This window comes from Lasioglossum baleicum, chromosome 4 (assembly GCF_051020765.1).
Source record: "Lasioglossum baleicum chromosome 4, iyLasBale1, whole genome shotgun sequence".
In the NCBI taxonomy this organism is placed as follows: domain Eukaryota; kingdom Metazoa; phylum Arthropoda; class Insecta; order Hymenoptera; family Halictidae; genus Lasioglossum; species Lasioglossum baleicum.
The window spans coordinates 10,415,679-10,436,400 of record NC_134932.1 but is presented as its reverse complement, the minus strand read 5'-3'; the positions used below and the strand labels follow the sequence as shown (position 1 = coordinate 10,436,400).

Sequence of the window (20,722 nt, the reverse complement as noted above, 5' to 3'; positions counted from 1 at the left end):
GGTTTCCCGAAACATTTATAGTGCCTCAATAAACACGAGTAAACGGACGTCACAATACATATTTACATATGTACATACCTTGATTATCGTTTCCGTGATGCTTGATTTACACGAACCTCGGGGAAACACCACATTGATGACACTTCAGTATTTATTTTCACCTCACCTTGCATGGCACTTTTAAAAGCAGGATGACTTTTAATATTCAACCATACGACTGGGATTTTTTTGAAAAGTTAGAACAATTAGCATTGTACGAGTATTGCCGATCCTTACCGAATCGAGTTTGAAATTGGTTGTATGGGTTGTTTCACTATAAAAAGTCGTTCTCTTTCTAACTGTCGCCTCTTGTTGTATCCCTACTCTTTAAAAGTTCTTAAAAGTACTCTGAAGTGGTAACCTTCTCTCTCTCTCTCTCTCTCACACAACACACACACACACACACACACACAGCGAATAGCGAGAATGCGTTTGACCAATCAGACGGTTCCTTTGCAACTTCTATTCGTTTCGCATTTCTTCCGAGCATCTTCTTACGAGACGCGAACTGCACTTATATACTTTTCATTAGATACTTTTCACGACACACGGTACATCCGAGGTTCGGGACGTAAGATGAAGTGGGGTAAGTGCGTAACCGGGGCAAGTGCATTAACTGGTTATTTTTATTGTAATATGAACGAAATTTCTCTAGCTTGTATTTATTAATGTAGTATAAGTTAGTATGAACTATTCGACATATATGTCGCCCAAGAACAAAGGTGTTTTCCACGCTTAAATCAACCAATACCAAACAGTCACGTGCGAGGTACACGTACAACTTTGAGGTTACCCTGTACTTGCAATAGTTTACGAGTTATTACTATACAATATTCTGTGTTGTTATTTTAGGTAAGTACAACAAATATTGATGTAGGTTTACATGAAATAAACCGTTTTTATTGTATTTTTTTATCACGCTTATCTTAGCTTGCCGAGTTATCGTCGTTGTAGTTGTTGTATTATGCGTCAAATCCTGTAATCGAATTTTAAACCACTTCCCGATGAGCTAGAGACTTGAAACTTTAAACGTAGCCCAGAACTGGATGACAATGCAATATTAAAAAACAAATTAAAAAAAAACTGTGCGTTCAGGAGAAGAAAAAGATTTTAATATTAACCGTCACACCTCGTCGCGCGACACTCGGTAGTACGTCATCGCGTTCAGCGATCCCCACTTCGCGCGCCAGTGCTCCATACTCCACTACGCGTTCCCACTCCGACTCATCGCTACTCCACTGACCCATTTCGCACCGAAGGAGCTCAGTCAGTGTGGTCACCAGGTCACCACACTGTGGTGTTCCGTTCATTCAGTTCCATTTCGGACAATTTCGGACTCCATCAAGAGACGTCGTCTCTCGGAGTCATCCCCTCATTCTATCTCGCGTATTTGCTGTATATCTTGCGTTTCTATATCATACTATTTCATACGAGTATTACTAAAGTCTGTCTCATGAGAGAAGGGACTTGGGTAACGACCAGTTTGTGTCGTTCGCTGCGCAGGTTCGCCCTGATTGGTAGTACTCCCAATGCACAACGCATGCGCGCAGTGGCACTGAAGCGACGCCACGCGCCGCAGCGCTGCAGACTGCCTCATTCGCGTTCTACCGGGTGTACTCAGGTGTACTGCATTACGCACGCTTCCACAGTTTTCTTTGTCTTGTCTTTGCACAGTGTTTTTGAAGTGTCAAAATTATGTAGATACAATATATTAACACATATCTACAAAAAATGTACAAATTATACAAATAAATTAAGTATATTATTTATTACGCGTGCAAATAGTCCCGATTTCCCATTCCGAATCATTTCATGCTAACCCGTTTCACTCCGGTACACCGTGTACGTGAATACTCGCGTCGAGTAGAGTGGGGAGTGGGTAGTGGAGTGGGAGCTCGGAGGTTCGCAGCAAGCCGCTGCCTCAGTCGAGCTGCGCGAAACGAGTCCCTTTTCTCATGAATATCTTGCGTTCCATTTAAAAAGTAGAAAATAAAAAATATATAAAAAAAACTTTTTAAGAACCACGCTTATATTAAAATGCACTAAAAAGGAGAAAATCATTTTTTTAGACATTGGTGACTAAATAAAAGCGTGGAGCGCCCACGAAGATTACGTCAATATAACAGCGCTCCACGCTTTTATTTAGTCACTAATGTCTAAAAAAATTATTTTCTCCTTAGTGCATTTTAATATAAGCGTGGTTTTTAAAGAGTTTTTTTTTATTTATTGAGAAAAACACTAAGATGCTCTTACCCCGTAAATAACACTACACGGGTTCATACATATTAACCTGGGCTCGTCGATAACTTATTTTGCCGACACTGTTCTCATCGACACGATTTTTTTTAAAATTTATTTATTTAATGTTACTTCAACATCAAAGGTCATTAGCAACACGATTTAATTGATTAACTTTTGTCGACACTATGTTTTCATCGACATGGTCAAATCCATCTACAAATATTCTTCATCGACATGATTTGACCGACACTACGTTTTCATCGACACATGTGTCCCCTTGCATATTTCAGCATAAAAGTACCTGTTTGTTTAAAAATGGATAACTATAAAACTAAACAATATAATTTAATGCAATAAAAAGCATTTTATGGCAGGCTGGTTAATCATTCTTTTCTTGCCCCATTTTCGGGGCAAGTGCATAGTAGTTGACACTTTGTACAATATCTTATCAAAATGATAATTTTCAAGCAAAATTAGAATCCTACATAATTGTACCAAGTTTGATACTAACAATAAGAGCGTCAAGTTTTTACATACCAAGACTGAAAATACGTCAGTTTAGAGTCCAACTTTACAAAAACCAGTGCGCGCTTACCCCACTTCACTTTACCGGTTTTTTTAGTGATGATAATTCATTTCCAGTTGTTTATAATGATTGCTTTATCGATTAATTTTCTGCAATTCACAGCGTTGAATGTTTCCTTCAATGCTGATTATACAAATAAATTCACATAATGACATCGTACACAAAGCAAGTGATAAATTAAAAAAAGAAGCGGATGGATCTTACACGTCAAAAACACTAATGTCGTGACGCAAATACCTTGTCTTCTGTGCGCCCCTTTCGGGTCCAGTGCAGTTACGTCTCGGTAGTTGCAGAGTTGGGCAAAAATTTAATCAACGATCGACGACTAAATTTCTACTTCAATCGTTAGTCGCAATTAACAATTAATCTCCTCGTTTTAGTCGTTAATTGCGATTAACGATTAAATTTCTACTTTAGTTCTTTTATGTTTGAAGTTATTATTCCTGGGAAGCTACGACCATGTTTTTGTTGAAATATATTATTATTTCTGTCAATTCTCCATCCGCTCTCTGTCTCTCTCCCTCCTTATTACAATTTATGGATAGACCGTGAGGCGATTAACTTCAACAATTGATTAAATCATCCGATTTTTCGATGATTCCGTTTTTTAATCAACGATTGACGATTAAATCAATCGTCGATTTTTCGACGATTTCTTCATTTAATCAACGATTGACGATTAACTTCATCAATCAATTGAATCAATCGCCGATTTTCCGACAATTTCTTTTTTTAATCGTACACATTAATCAATCAATCATGATTAAAATTTTAATCGATTAATGCCCAACTCTGGGTAGTTGCGGAAGAAATGCGGAGTTATTTCTCTTTTATACTTTTACCAGTGTAGTTGTGACATTTTCCTGATTAAAATCAAAGCGTACACGATGGTGAAACAGGACAACGAACACAACAATGACATGACAATGAAAGTCGTTGGCGATTCGTTGAAGGCAATTAGTTCCTACCACGACGAAATTTTAGCACGCGTGTCTTCGGGTTTCACGTTTGAATAGAGCACCTAAATACGGTCGTCGTGTTTAGTGTTTGCATAACGATTAGATAAAGTATACGGTTCGACTGAACACGCCGAGAAATATGGAAGTACGGTCATTCAAAATTTTTTCGTTTAGCTGACGGTTACAGAGGTGTGAAGCACATAAGTTCATTTACGACTGTTTGCAGAGGGCAGTTTTCAGTTTAATGTGCAATTGTTGGAATTGCTATCCTCGGAACTCGTCCTTAGAATATTTAGTCTTTTACATTGGAATTTGCTTCTCGCATTTAGTCGATCGATTGTAAAAAAAACTGTTTAATTTGTATATTCTTAAGCTTCTAAAGGCAAACGATAGAAAAAGGTTTTCCAGACATAAAGAAAAAGTCACGTAGATGCAACAGACAAACAATGGTGGACTAGAAATCTAAATGAATTCAGTTGTGTATTTTATAAAACAACGTACACTGGGCAGATGTTCTGCTCGGTTAGCGTTGATGCATTACGCTTCTGCAGACAATGATTACTTAATTCTAATTATACGTAACGCGCGATTATGCGACCAATTGTACGTTGTCTGCGTTACACCTGGAGGTAAAAGGGATCAAGGTATCCAGTACAATGGCACGAGTTACTACACATTCTTACCAGTATGCAATCCGCCGAAAACGTATCGACAGCTTGCACAACACAACATTTTATAACTTCCCATGACCGGAATATGAATGTGGTCAGGTTCATCGTCGAAGCGTTGCCAATCTGTTCATCGGTTCGCATGGTTCTTAAGCTAATTCATTGTGGGTATACCAATTTCGGCTTTCCACTTCGTTTTACCCGGTTGAATTTTCAAGAGACTTCAAGATTTTGGTCTTCCTATGGCTTGATCCGGATCAGCGGGAAGGATTTATCTCGGATAAGTGCAAGCATAATCAGCTCATGGAGCATGTTCCGTCGAATTAACTCGGCCGATTCCTCTGCGCAATGCGACCACTCGGTCGACTGTCGAAGTCGATATTGTCAACCAGAGGAGGGCATTATTTGGCGAAAAAAATATTTGAAATACTATTTAATATATTAGATTTTATTTTGCTTAAAGAAAGTAGTATTTTATTTGAACAACCTGAACCTCGAAATAAAATACTTCTATTTGTGAACAATCTGAACCTCAAAATAAAATATTTCTATTTTAATAATCTGAAACACAAAGTAAAATATTTCTATTTTAATAATCTGAAACACAAAATAGAATATTTTATTTTTTGCGTCGTTATACCTAATACTTTCAGAAATCGCATTACTTATTTAATATTTCTTATTTTAGCAATAATTTAAAGAAGAAATGGTACTTAATATAAGAAGCTATATCATTTGTCACATTTTCGTTTAATTTTTTTGTTTGACTGCTGCTATTCGCATACAACAAGATGCAGCGTTCTAAATTGGAATCTGTTAGGGTGCTCCTTCGAGGACACAGAATCAGTCCAGCAAAGTTAAAATGTCCCTCAACTGGGGCAGAGGACGGAATAGCTGTGTTGTATTTTAAAAATAATGTTTCATGTATTTGTACTTTGCAATACTTTCAATTCGTGTATCACTATCGCTCAAATATTGAAATAATTCTAATTCTGCAATGTTTGTATGACTATATCAGTCGTTTCAGTTGTTTCTTTTTTCATAAAGGAAAAAAAGTCATCTACTTCTTTGTTCTGTGAAAGTAATTGAGGTCGTGACTCTGAATCTGGATTTGCAATCTGTTTCACAGCATTTAATACGGTTTCTTTGATAAAAGTACGTTTTTCTTCAGTTAAGCCTTTCGGAATCCATCGTAATTTCCATTTTGGATGGCTAACAGTACTAATTATACACATAGTCGCTTGCGTGTTCAGAAAAATCGAATAAATAAATTATTTTGAGCAATAATATTTAAAATTGAAAATAAAGACAAAGTCCAAATATTTTCAAAATATTCTTAAAATAAAATACTATTTTCAAAAATTACTGCAACGAATCAAATTCATAAAAAAGTTCTTCTGATTTAAAGTGTGTGTGATCAGTTATGCTTCTTACTGTATACTTTACCTAACAAAACACAAAATTGCGGGACAAACATAAAATAAAAAAAACACGGGAATTTATTAGAGTAACGGGTTCAGAAAATCGTTCTGTTGCGAATCCTCACAATCGTGTTTAGATTCGCTTTCACCGCGGGACCATCTCCATTCCACGCGACGCCTCAATAGGATAATTGCCTATTGTGCAGAAATTAGATGTTCATTAGGGAACGGTAATCGTCATGTTTACATTGTCTCCGGCAGTTCTTGCGACGTGCGTGCGATTGTGATGCGTCATTAGGTTCGAGGTACTCGCACCGGGTTTCCGGAGAAACATTTTCGCACCCCGGCTAAGCGTGAAATCTCGAAAAAGTGTCGATCCTTCTCCATTGTTCGATTTGCGATGCGTTTCGACTTGTTGTCGCTGGGGAAACATCACTAATTGATCGGCAATGTTGCCCCAGCGCGGCCCCGACAAAACAGTGACAGTGAATTTTACATTGAGGAATGACTCACCGTGTGTTTATCGATTCGTTTGCGAACCGATCGTCCAATTTGGACAATCATTTCTCGGGGAAACATTATTCGCGTTCAACGGGGGTCAATTCAATCTTTAAATATGAGGACGAGGAATACATACATTTGATCGAGTATTCTCGAAACTATTAGAACTGGAACGTAAATGCATTTCCAAAATTATATTGCTAACGTTTTTCATATCTTTACATATCGCAACGATCTTTATCTTTTCAACACACCTGATTCAACGCTGCAGATGCGAACAAAATGACTACACTGTGTGTTCCTCTCTTCTTCAAACGAAAGTATTCAAAGGACAGGGATTGTGCGTGGGTTTCCGCACACATATCGAAAGAACTATGATTCTTTAGATTCACTCGACATCAACCTTGTACCTCATTTTATTGGAACAAGCAAATAATCTTCTGAATCGTTTCGTCATTTCATTTGGGGTCAAATGATTTTGTGGTCAAACAAACGCCGGTGGGGATCAATTCACATAATATGGTTTTAGCACAATCTCTACGGCTTGGAGACTAAATAACTCAACAAATATTGTCTGGCCCGCTATCTTCGAATTCGAGAAAGCGAATAATAAACACATCGCATCTAATAATCTGATCAATTTTCAAATATTAGATGATTGCGTAAATTCGTGCCCGATTTGAAAATAAAATTCAATGGTTCAATTTTAAAGATTTGGTTAAAGATTGATTAAATTAAAATCAAAGAATGGTAACTATACATATGTATACTTGATAAATAAAGTTGTATTCATTAAAATTTAACCGTTGAATTTTATTTTCTTGACTTTTATTTTATGCAATCATCTAATATTTCGATTATATCGAGAGTTATGATTTTTAACCGACTTCGAAAAAGGAGGAGGTTACTGAATTCGATCTGTATGTGCCTTTCTTTTTTCCGTTTTTTGTTTCTACGTATGTTCACCGATTACGCCGAGATGGATGGACCAATCGGAACGAAACCTTTTGCATCTGTAGAGTATGTCTCCCGATTGGTCCCTTGAAAACAAATTTTGCATTTTTTCATTCTTTGCAGTTTTTATTGCAAATAACCAATAAGATCGAAAAACCACCCTACGGTGTTCTACAAATTCTGCTCGATCCACTAAAAAGTGTGAAATAAAAAAAATTAAACCGACTTCGAAAAAACTCACTAAAAAGTATGAAATAATTTCCATTTAATTTATGTGAATACACACGAACTTAAACACAATACAATCTTCTCGGAGGCGGCGCGGAACTGAAAATTTTCCAAATGACAGATGTTGCTGATTATGATTTCATTGGAATATGTTGGACTTGGAAATCAATAGGTGGAAAGAGAAGATACATTAATATGTGAAAGCATGTAGAAGAATTTAAGGTTTTTCGTAATTTCCAGTGTCGAAAATTTTCAATTTTTCGCCTCCTCCGAAAAGATTGTATTGTGTTTAAGGATTTTCTGGAGGTAACATGAGAGAAAAAAGTACAAGAAATTCGAAATCCACCAATCTATTGGCAATGAAAGCCATTCATGAGTATATTTTTGTTTTTGAGTGTATTTTTTTTTTAAGTTTCTAGTTGCGTTTTTTCAAGGCTTAAATAGGGTTTGAAGTGGAATTTTATGAATTCTCCATAAGAAAACGTGTTAAAATGTGCAAACTTTAAGTTGCTATAATTCTTAAACGGTGCAGTGAATCGAACCCAAACTTTGTGATAATTGCATTAATTTAGTAAGAATTATATCTTGTCAAATTTTCAAAAATTTTGTTGCGTTTTTATATACCTCTAGAACATCCTTAAGTTCACCCTAACAGATTCCAATTTGGAACGCTGCACCATGTTGTATGCGAATAGCAGCAGTCAAACAAAAAAATAAAACGAAAATGTGGCAAATGATGTAGTTTTTATATGAAATACCATTTCTTCTTTAAATGATTGCTAAAATAAGAAATATTAAATAAGTAATGCGATTTCTGAAAGTATTAGGTATAACGACGCAAAATATAAAATATTCTATTTTGTGTTTCAGATTATTAAAACAGAATTATTTTACTTTGTGTGTTTCAGATTATTAAAATAGAAATATTTTATTTTGAGGTTCAGATTGTTCAAATAGAAGTATTTTATTTCGAGGTTCAGATTGTTCAAATAGAAATATTTTATTTCGAGGTTCAGGTTATTCAAATAAAATACTATTTACTTTAAGCAAAATAAAATCTGGAATGTTAAATAGTATTTCAAATATTTTTTTTCGCCAAATAATGCCCACCTCTGGTCAGAATGTGCGAAACCAACAGAGGGTCCGAACGGATGTTTTGATTTTGTTGCACGTGGAGTTGATCGGCGTGACGCGGGTGATTTATAGCGCGGGAGGGTAACGTACGTCATCTTTCGTTTCCCGTCTCAAAGTTCACCGAAGGATCATGCACGAAGAGTGTGTTGTCTCTCGTTGGCGTGCATCCGACGTGTAGATGCGTCAACCGTATAGTAATCGGAGGGGCCCGGGATTGGTGGGGGAATCTGTCCCGGCCTCTCACGCGCCCGGGTATAAGGAACTCTGGTTGGTCCCAGGTGCGCTCAGTCCTACCTTTCGTTAGTTCGCTGGTCTTAAAAGTGGCTGGCCCACATATCATCCCCTTAGTAATCCTCGACACGCGTTCCCGTTCGCGTCGACGCTCACCGCTGAGGACTTAAACAGAGTTTCTCTGGGACGATCGTGTGCAACGACACCAACAACCCTGACATTTTACCTTGCCCGGATATTATAAGACCCATCATTGTCCCGGTGAGTTGAAGAAACACTTTTTTGCGATGGACACGGTGATCGAAGACACTTATCCGTGCACCGCGAGAACGCGCAGTGTGGTTGTTATTTTGTGGCGTCGTTTTATCTCGCATAGATCCAGTTACGCTGCGAGATCGCTTCGGTGCTCTCGCGAATTCACTCGATGATCTTGCGAGCAACTCGATCAGTTACTTCGTTATTTCACTCGAGCTTGTTGTAGTTTAAGTAGAATATTTTTATTCTGCAAAAAGATCGTCGGAAGTAGAAAAGTTGGAGCGTTGAACGGGCGATTAGAGTGTAGCGTTATCGCTCTGTGGATCTTTATACAAAATAAACATTTTTTCTGCGTCAATTGTGAAAAGTCCAATAAAAAAATCTTCCTTTCTCCAATGAATTTCAAAAGTTACAAGCGGGTTATATTTTTCTTGTTATAAATTACAATCTAGTTATCTGACCGCTTGGAATTTTTCGGTGCAAAACGGGATTGCTCGGCAAGTTTCGATCGGATTTTTGCGAACACCCGTGGTATTAAAGCCGTGGTTGATAACGAAACTGATTCTAAATGTGAAATGTCAAAATCAAGTGGTTCAGCAGTACTGTTGAAAATCTGAGACAGTGGTTAGTCGATTTGGCTTGTGAACGGCTCAATTAACACTGGGACTTCCAAGCACTAAAACTGACTAGCTTATACGGCCTCCGTTTACATAAATTACATAAAACGACATTGTGGTATTCATCCAGCTATTTAGTCCAGGGAAAACGTAAATTACAGAATGAAATCGAACTCGACAGATCCATTCAGCTTCTTCTGGGGCTGCAAATATTATAATATATTTATTGAAATTCGAAAGACAAAACCATGATTCTTAAATCACTAATCGTATCGTATCATCGTATCATATCATTTCCAACCTTTTTTTTTAAATCGCGATGAACATTAGTTAGCTGTTCCCTTTCATGCTTTTGGATATTTAATAGCGTTCTGACGTGTGCATTCTGTTTTTTGTTCGTTTTCAATGGCCAGGCTGAGCGCAAACCTAATCTTCGATTGTCACGGAATGGGTAAGCGAAAAAATTAATTTATATTACGATAGATACTATAATCCTCGAGGAAAAGACTTTTTAATTGATGTAAATATTTGATAGCACAGCTTTCTAAAACTATTTAAATCAAGATACATAACTACAATAAATTATTTGATCGTTGTTTCTCATTAGTTGTGCAGAATCTGATGTAATAATGTTGCAATAGAGACAGTGGCAGCTCGCGTTAGAATTAATTTAAAAGTGACGATGCTTTCAAAATAGTACAACTTTCATGTGCACTACTGTACGGTATACTGGAAGCATTAGTTGCATCACTCGATTATTAAACACACTATTTCTTGCAATGCTCGAGCGTTACGAACCAGAGGTGGGCATTATTTGACGAAACAAATATTTCAAATACTATTTAATATTTTAGATTTTATCTTGCTTAAAAAACTAGTATTTTAAATAAGATATACAATTTCGAAGATAAAATATATTTCTATTTTAACTATCTGAACCTCAAAATAAAATATTTCTATTTTAACAATCTGAAACACGAAATAGAATTTTGCATTGTTATAATACTCTGAGAAACCGCATAGACAATACAGTCTATATCTTATCGTTAAGAAACGATTTGCACTCATAAATGTATTGAATTCGGATCATTATTTTCAGCAATAATATTTCAAATTGAAATTGAAAATAGAGACAAAATGCAAATATTTTCAATGTTCTTCAAATAAAATATTATTTTCAAAAAAATTACCGCCTCAAATAAATTATTTTATTTTCAAAAATTACTGCATCAAATAAAATATTTCATTTTCAAAGTTGTACACATACTTTAAAAAATAAATAGGATTATTTACTATTTAAAATACTATTTTCCCCAGCTCTGTTTCGAACGTTTCGAGATTAACACTAAACCCACTAAAATGGTTGGCACCTGCTGCTTTATAAAAATCACATCATAGAGTTTATATATATATACAAAAGTGTGTATAATCATTTCCAGTGAAAGCGTCATTATAATTTGAATAATTGTGAAATAAAAGACCAGAATCCGGTTGTTTGACCGGTGATGCTAGGTTTAGCGTTAACGAATATGTTCGCGAGGACGGCGCTGAAGAGATTCTCGTCATTAAATTGTGCTACAATTATCCTTTACTCTGTTCGGTCCGAATCTCGAGTTACCAAGCAAGGTTTCTCGAGGCGAGGCTTCGCGCATTCTCGAACACGAGGACTCTTCTACGAGCCGGAAATTTGTTGCAACGTGACGGGATAAGGTGGATCATGCACGTAGCGGATCTCTGTCGCGCTCCAGAACCGCACTATACTGGAATAAGAAACCGAGGGAAAAGGCAGCGCCGCGAATTTAATCCGCGACGACTCGCCTGATCGCGCGGTTAAGAAGGAAATTTCATCGTGGTGTTGCCGTTTGATGACCGCGGCCGCCGACACCGCTTCTTAAGGGTCATTGATCGACGCGTGCTTATAAATCACGGTCGAATTAATTACACCCGCCAATACGTCCGATTACAATATGGCAAGCTAATTGCCCGTTCCGCGTCTGCGTCACGATTTCCGGTTCAAAACAGTACTCTCGATCGATTACTAATACACTGCCAACGGATTTTGTATGCGTTATTCTGGCTACGAGGAACGGCAATTGACTTCTAAGCAGCATAACAACGTTTTTTTTTTTTTATTAACTCGCTTTCTTGTCTGTCTGTTCGGTACAAATTTTGCAATTGATTTTTAACCAACTTCCCGATCAGATAGATGCTTGAAACTTTAAACATAGGTCAGAACTGGATGACGATGCAATATTAATCCGCTTTCTTGTCTGTCTGTTCGTTATTAAAGCATAGAGGCACTTTGCCTTGAACAGAAATACAGTAAGGAGCATAACTGATTCAACATACTTTAAATCAGATAACTTTTTTATAAATGGACCAAACGATTTCAATTTCTCTGTAAGGCTAGAAGAATTAGTTTAGTAAATGACGTCTAAAAAATATTTTGAAAAAATGCATTTGGTCGGGATTACGAAAAAAATAGTAAAAATTGATTTTTACTACTTTTTTAGCTGGGCCAATAACGGAAATTTAGAAGATGTGTTTGGTCAACTCGTATAAATGATACACGCTCTGAAAATTTCATTGAAATTGGTTAACTGTTTTACGAGCTATAAACGATCAAAAGTGGTAAAAATTGCAATTTTTCATGATTTTCGGCCTTTTTAGACGTCATTTACTAAAGTAATTCTTCTAGCCTTACAGAGAAATTGAAGTCGTTTAGTCCATTCATAAAAAAGTTATTCTGATTTAAAGTGTGTTGAATCAGTTATGTTCGTTAATGTATTAGATCGAGTTGAAAAATTGAAAAGCGCAATCTGCAATTTATGCTCGCCAACCTGTCTACTGACCGCCTCTTTGGGTCCTCCCCATGTGTAGGGGTGACTGGGCCGCGTGCATTGCTTATATATATGTATATACTTACTATACATATATACGTGACTCTACGACACTGGGACTTTACGATGCGGTCTACTGAAACTGCGAGGCTAAAATGAATGAATATGTCATAAAATCTTCTCTACTTGTGTTTATTACTATGTGTCATATGTTTGCTGCAGACTGGTCTTCTAAAAAAAAAATAAAGTGAGGAATTACTGAAAAACTACCAGATGGTCGACCGTACCATAAAGTCATTCCAAGGGTCCTTGCCTTGACCGACAAAATTCGCGAGAATTTAAGAGGAATTTCTGGATCTTAGAATGTTCTCCCGTAGGAATGTTTAAACGTTTGACAATTCGAATTAAAGGTGGCGCTTCATCGTAGGGGCACTGTGATTCAAAAGGAGGACGAGCGCACATGGAAGAAATTATTTAAATAAAAGAAAATTTTTAATATAACACGTTTTTAAGACCGACTAAAAAGTATAAAATAATTTTTCCTAGCCCCATACAGATAGTCCTGAAAGTTTGTGATTATGAATTTTTAATAGCTATAAACTTCTAAGATTTGAAACGAAAAACGTGGGGCGCGAGATAATAATAAGGAGTGTGGAGAGTAGCTGCGCCGTTGAGAAAACTCACGCAACAGTTCATATTATTTCCGGTGCAATAAAATTGTTAGTGACTTTGGTGAACTATTCATGCATCAATTCAGTTTTTCGTTTTAAATCTGACAAGTATTTTCATAGCTATTCAAAATTCACACAATCACAAATTTGCAGAACTATCTGTATGGCTAGGAAAAATTATTTTATACTTTTTAGTCAGTCTTAAAAATGTGGTATACCAAACATTTTCTTTTATTTAAATAATTGTCTTTTATGTTTGTCCAGACGTTCATCGATTGACATTTATTTGCGATCGGAACAACGTATGTAATTGTTCCATTTTCGTTGTTTCTCCTAAAGATCGAAAAGTTCAGTCGAAAATTAACTGATCGTGCCTGTGTCGTTACGACATCCATAAAAAGTTTTTTATAATGAAATTTCTCCTTATAAAAATACGATAAAACCGCAAGAAGGATTCTTTAAACGACCAGCACTACTCTCATCGTACATATTACGTCTCGGATGAAATCCGACGATCCAAACTGTCCAGAGTACGTTTTTAACGAATTAGAAAGTTTGTGTTGTAACTATTCCACGAATTTTTAGAGTATTTCAAAGTTTCAAGGCTGGATACAGGCAAAATCTTTCGTGTCAGGTTCCCTGATAAATTGCTACCGCACAAATTTTTGCAATTCTGATCAAGCCAGTTGTTTCGAGATCTGGGTCTAGGTCCAACTCTTTGAGGTATAATCTTTTCATATGATCGAAATGAGTACGTCAGTTGGCATGATGATCTTACACGGCCTTGACCAGCAAGAGTCAGAGAGACCAAGAGATCAGAGTTTTTGAATGGTGCTTGAAGAACACATAAAAGAGAACAGCGTGCTTCGGACGTCGAGAACAATTTCCATGACGGAATAAGTTTCAACGAACAAAAACAACGCATAAATTTTGACTGGACTAATATCTATAATAGAGTGATACTAATGATAATTACCGATTGTATAAGGCTGACAAGATGCTGCTGTCATAGAGACGTCATTTTGCAAAAAATGCATCCTACTTTCTTAAACAAAAAACTTCTAACACGAGATCTAAATGAAAGGATGAATATTGCCGTTCTATATAACGAATCGATGACAAGTAAGTATGGGAAACAATTCATAACGTCAACATCTCTCTTTTTTCCAAGTCGATCTTTTTCTGAGAACTTGCTAATACGAACTGTAACAAGTAAAAGAAGTGGGATTTTAGTTATGTAAGCACATAAATGAATTGCAGATGTTTATGCATATACATTTCCAATTCTTAAAAAATTGTTGATATTGAAATTGTGATCATAGAGTACCTCCTTAAGGGGGTAGACTCGTTTTTACAAGATTGCAAGGGTCTGGGATGTGCGTTTTCATTTCTCGATAATGCGAAGATGGGGTTTTTCAGTAGTCAGAATAGATATACATATGTAAGATCAAAATCGTATGTAGCTATTAGGTTGTAAAGAAAGAAATGCAGGATGTGAACGTATGTTTTTAAAATAACTCGCATAAAAAATAATTTTATTAAAATCTATTTTATTAAAATTGTTTTAATAAAAACAATAATATGAAAATTAATTTGATAGAAAATTTAAATTTGTGTAATAGTAACATTAAATTATCATGAGAATTGATTTTAATATTATTGAGGGGACTAGAGTATTAAAATTAATATTTTACAGAGAATTTAATATTATTTAAGAATACCTGTGCATTCGTCGACACTTGAGCGGCACCTCAGCCTAGTTTGAAATCGTAGAAAAAAATAATGCGAAAATCGCGTTTTGACATCCCGAAATAAAAGCCGAATAATTTAATAAAAATTTGAATGAAATCAAATATCAAAAGCATAATGAAATAAATCGTAAAACAAGCTTTAAAATTACATATAACTCATTAAATTAAGGTAATTGCAATTGATATAAAATTTAAAATAAAGGAACAAAAATCCTGCATTTCTTTACAACCTAATATTTTCATAAAGCTGCGACAGGTACATGCTGCCGAATAATGCAAATTATGCTTCGTAAACATAAAATTAGGACTTTTGAGGGTGATCGTGAGGGTCCTCTTTCATCCCCCATCTTTGCATTATTGAGAAGTGAGAAGGCGTGTCCCGCACCCTTGCAATCCTAGAAACGAGTCTACCCCCTTAAGAAATGATTTTGTTCGGTGTTTTTGTCTCGGTGGTTTTAGTGTTGAAATAGATAGGAGGTTGTTAAAAGCGACATAGGATGAAAGTAGCTGTCACTAAACCCGTGGTCTTGTTCACGCACTGAGCGACGTCCGCCGCGACGAGACAGGAAAATTGATGGTCTTCCTCCCGCGTTAAAATTCAAGGATCGCCTCTTTATCCTGGCCACCTCGGCCATCGATCCCACGCATTCTAAAGATCATATGGATCGTTCACAGCTCGTGACGATTCGTCGCCAAGGGTATTTACTATAGACCGCGGATCATCATGCAAAATAAAAATTGTCTGCATTGATTGGAAGAAATAGAAACTACATTGAATGTTATTAGGTGGTTCGGAACCCACCATAAACAGTAGGTCCCGCTGAAAAGGCGATGGTGAGAGTGGAAAGAGGAAGAGGATTGGTAAATGAATTTGAAACCCTGAGGGGACCAAATATCATGTCCAATGTTATTTCTTCGCGCAATGGTTTTAATAGAGGAGAAATTATATATTGACATCTTCAAATTTTTCAACAATTTTGAATTTCATATACTCAATTTTGCTATAACTGCGTAAAGATACGCAGTCTAGTAATTACGAGTTGGCTACCAGGATGACTATCGATTCCTAATGTTTTTGTCGTTCTTTGTCCGTGTCGTGAAAACCAACAATACGTAATTATATAGTAATTTATGACAGAAATCTTTTTATTGCTTTCAGAAATTACGCAATTACAGGGGACAGAGTTGGACAGCTTACCGGGATTTTATAGTTTAACTAATCATATTTTTTAGCCAGACCATTCGTTCTCCGAATGTACATTATGTGTTGGGGTAACGAGGTTGGGAGATCAAATCTAACTTTATGTACATATTAAGTGTTTATTTAAACTCCAGGACACAATGAAATCAACGTCTACCAGTTGTGAATTAGTACTGTTTTTTTTTATTGAGCCACTGAAACCTATTATAGTTTTATTTCAGCTTTAACAATTATACAGTGGGCTTACAATTAGTGTACAATGACAGACTTAATAATCACTAGAGATGTAGATTGCAGTCGTGTAAAAACTGGAAGATATATTCGCAGGCTTTAACATTAGGTTTAGCAAAGAAAATGTCCGCTTTTAATGGTAGAAAAAACTTAATTTTGCGCAACCTATTTACTAATTTAATTTTTTGGGAATCATAAAGACGACACTGCCATAGAACATGATCTAAGTCCTCGGAGCTATAATCACACTTACAACTAGGATCACTAACAATATTTACTCGATACAGAGAGGCAGCGAGATTATAATGATTGGCCCTGGTACGGTTTACTGTGGAGATATAAAACCCCTTTTAATGTAGTCATCAAAATTTTGAGCAAACCAGGAAGTTTGATTTGAGTTGTAGAATTTTTTGGAAATAATGTATACCCTTGATGGTGCCTTGCTCAGTAATTGAGGATCGAGTGTTGAGAATGCCTTTTAGTCTGAGGTGGCAAATAAAATAGGTGAAAGGAGCTTGAGAAATGTCCGCTGAGTTAGAAGATGTGACAGCTTTTGCAAGGGAGTCCGCATCTTCATTTCCATACACTCCTATGTGTGAAGGGGCCAGAAAAATTTTATGGAATGTGAGTTGTCCTGATAGAATTTCACATACTTCTTTTTCATTTCGAGTATTGAAAGGATTTGTTCTGGTTTTGAAGCTGATGGAATTTAGACTAAGCAAGGCACTCAAAGAATCAGTAAAAATAGCAAAAGAGCGATTTCTATGCTGAAGTGTAATGTCCATAGCGTCGCACAGGGCCAAGCATTCCGCTGTAAAGATCGACGAGTTCCTATCGATACCGTTTTTAAAACGAATGTTTAAGTCGTAGCAAATGCAAGAACAACCAACATAATCAGCATTTGCGATTTTGCTACCATCGGTAAATATAGCCGTGGCACCGTGGTCTATTAGGATTTTTTTAATTTGAGGGTTAGGCTCAACTGGATCTCTAAGCTATGAACCCAGAGTTGTGTTAATTGGGATGGATGTTACCAATGTATTGAAATCATGACAATATAAATTGTAATTAGAGATAATTTTATCTTTTAGCAATTAGTACTGTTCGCATATAACACAATATGATACTTTATAACTATTACATTGAAATAGAACTACATATTGACGGTTAGAAAAGATAGGTGTGAGAGCTGTGACTAGCTCGGTAGGCTGGCTCGGACTGACCGACCATTCCTTCTTAGGCCCTTTAGTGCGGAAAAAATGGCGACGTTTGAGGTGTAATAAACGGCAGCTCAAAAGAGACCTTTGATACATATGTGTGATACATATAATCAATGTTGTGTCTTCTGCGTCATGCCGTGTGCGTCTCTTCTTTATCGTGAACATGAAGAAACACGTAGTTAAGTCTACGGACTCTCCTATTTAATACATATCTACAGACCCGAAGAAGAATTCGTCGAACAAAATTTTATTTCCTCCGATGACGACGAAATGCAAGCTCAAGGTCTGTCAACGACAAGTGCAAATGCGAGGAAGTTTCCCGGTTAAGTGTTCGTTCAAACACACGCCATAGCGGCTTCAATGAATATCTTTCCGCGAACCACTGGGAAAATGCCGCGCATAATCATCGGACTACCGATCTCGCGTGACAAAAATCTCTAGATGAAATTTCCAATCGTAGGAAGACTAAAAGAATTTAAGAATTATATTGGGTTGGTAAGAAAGTAATTTCGGTATTTTAAGGTGAAATACATTTTTTTATTCAAGCAATGAATTTTAATGAATAAGATATTTTCCCTTTTGTTCGATGATCTCTTTTGCCAATGAGAATAAATGAGAAAATATTTTATTGATTGAAGTCCATCGCTTGAATATAGAAATTCGGTTTTATTTCACCTTGAAATACCGAAATCACTCTTCTTGCCAAACCAATAGGACAAATTCGTAGCATTTTCTTCCTCTTCTTGTTACAAGTACATAATTAATGTCTCTCTAATATGACGAGTGTAAGACTTGAACTTAAAAGAAAGTTACAATTGATTAATTCTGAAAGCTATTTGTACACGTAACATTTGATTTATGCGTACTAGTAGTACAAACCACTAATACTGACTATTTATTTAGATTTTACACGGAACTGCATGAAGTCCGCAGTTTACTAATAACGACCCTCGTACAAACAAACGAAGTGTTAATGAAACCGATATCTACCGACAGACTGTCGGAGACATTAACCAGGGGCGAAAAAGGAGGATCGAACAATTTGCGCGCGTTTCCTTTGGCTCTGCCGGTGTTTTCAAGACGCGAGGCGACGCGAGAAAACGAGGCTTCTGTTTGCGGAACGTTATATTCTCGGAAGATCTCTTACGCAGAGCTCACGGTGGGTTTTCGCAGAGTGTGTTTCATGAGGCCAGCATCGATCGTTTGTTTTTTCGCACGGCCATTATCTGAAATTCACAGCGGAGAAAGAATGTTTCTGCGAGCGAGCTAGTCGAGGAAGTCCAATGATGCTCTCCGTGGCAATGCTCGCTCTCGTTCGCGGACGTTACGAACCGAAATTATGCCAGTTTTAGGGAAGAGTTGCGCGGCGTTCACAGGTCTTTCTGCTGCGAAGACTAATCTTCTCTACACTAAACTGCCGGTCAAACGACCGGTTTTATATTTTTCATTCCATAAGTATTGAAAGTATGAAGTTGCTTACGTGGAAATTGATTCGATAAAATTCTGTATCCAAGCACACATTGTTGTAAAGATTGCAGAAAATCGAAATGAATAGAGCCTCGTCGTTTTTGCAAACTAAAACATGTTAATCGCTTTCAGTGCTCGGTAGGTTTAATATTAAAAAACAAGTTTCCATTCTCTATGCTACGTTCCAGAGTTGGGCAAAAATTTAATCAACGATTGACGACTTTTCTACTTCAATCGTTAATCGCAATTAACAATTAATCTCCTACTTTAGTTGTTAATTGCGGTTAACGATTAAATTTCTACTTTCGTCGTGCGAATGTTTATGCATTTATGGCTTATGAAAATTACAAAAATTTATACAATATAAAATTCGATAGTATTTAGTATACCTGTCTTTTTTTTAAGTACATCTACAAAGGCTTTGAAAAATAGGATTTCATTCCATACCACTTTCTTAAAAGTCGTCTATAAAAATTGGAAACTGCATAAACATCTGCAATATACTAATAACAGAGTAATCTGTACCGCAGAGTTGGGCAAAAATGTAATCAACGACTGACTAAATATTTCCTACTTTAATAAACTTACTTTAAAATAAACTCCTACTTTAGTCGTTAATTGCGGTTAACGATTACATTCTTTTAAATTGTAATCGTCAATCGGATAATTGATTAATGATTAACTGCCGAAATTTCAAAATGAAATACGGAATCAAAACTGTATGAATACTGAAAAAAATGTAAACTTAAATTAGGTGTATTGTTATTTGGTCTATATGTATTATATAATACAAACTCTGTTTACATGCTTTTATGTTTTTTTTCGATGATATCTTTTTTTAATCAACGATTGACGATTAACTTTATCAATCGATTGATCCAATCGTCGATTTTTCGATGATTTCTTCTCGTAATCAACGATTGACGATTAACTTCATCAATCGATTGATCTAATCGTTGATTTTTCGATGATTTCTTCTTTTAATCAACGATTGACGATTAACTTCATCAATCGATTGATCTAATCGTCGATTTTTCGATGATTTCTTCTTTTAATCGTACACATTAATCAATCAATTATGATTAAAATGTTAATCGGTTAATGCCCAACTCTGCTATGTTCAACCTTATTATACCGAATTTTATTTAGTCACTCTTGATACGTAGCAGTTTCGTTTTTAAGTCTTAATGGCTGTTTAAAACCAGTTTACGTCCCGGATTATTTCGATAATTATTCGACGTCGGGAATTCTCGAAAATCTCGAAAGTTTCGAGGGATTTAACAGCCTTAATAAATGTAATCATCTCGAAAGACCGAAAAGTCTTGGAAGTTTTTCAAGCTTTAGACGTCTTGAAAGTATTGATCTTGCACGTACACACACGCGGACTGTGGTATAACGCGAGTATTTCTTAACTGGTTTAGTCCTCCAAGACTTTTCGAACTCTCAAGACTTCTGAAATTTGCAAGACTTTTAAGGTCGTTATGGGCATTGCACTCTTCTCCCGTAT

At 36.3% G+C, this 20,722-nt stretch overlaps 1 protein-coding gene across 7 annotated transcripts in view; it reads left to right on the top strand.

Annotated features, from left to right (window-relative positions):
* Positions 1 to 20,722, top strand: part of LOC143208209 (putative fatty acyl-CoA reductase CG5065) — a 75,616-nt gene that overhangs the window by 21,253 nt on the left and 33,641 nt on the right. For 2 of the 7 annotated variants that reach the window (XM_076422387.1, XM_076422389.1), the window contains exon 3: positions 10,248 to 10,285. The exons of 3 other annotated variants lie outside the window; for them this stretch is intronic. The gene's annotated coding sequence lies outside the window, so the exon portion shown is untranslated. Of the gene's footprint in view, positions 1 to 8,600; positions 9,224 to 10,247; positions 10,286 to 20,722 lie in introns of those variants that run through there. 2 more of the 7 variants (XM_076422390.1, XM_076422391.1) reach the window with 2 other exon arrangements.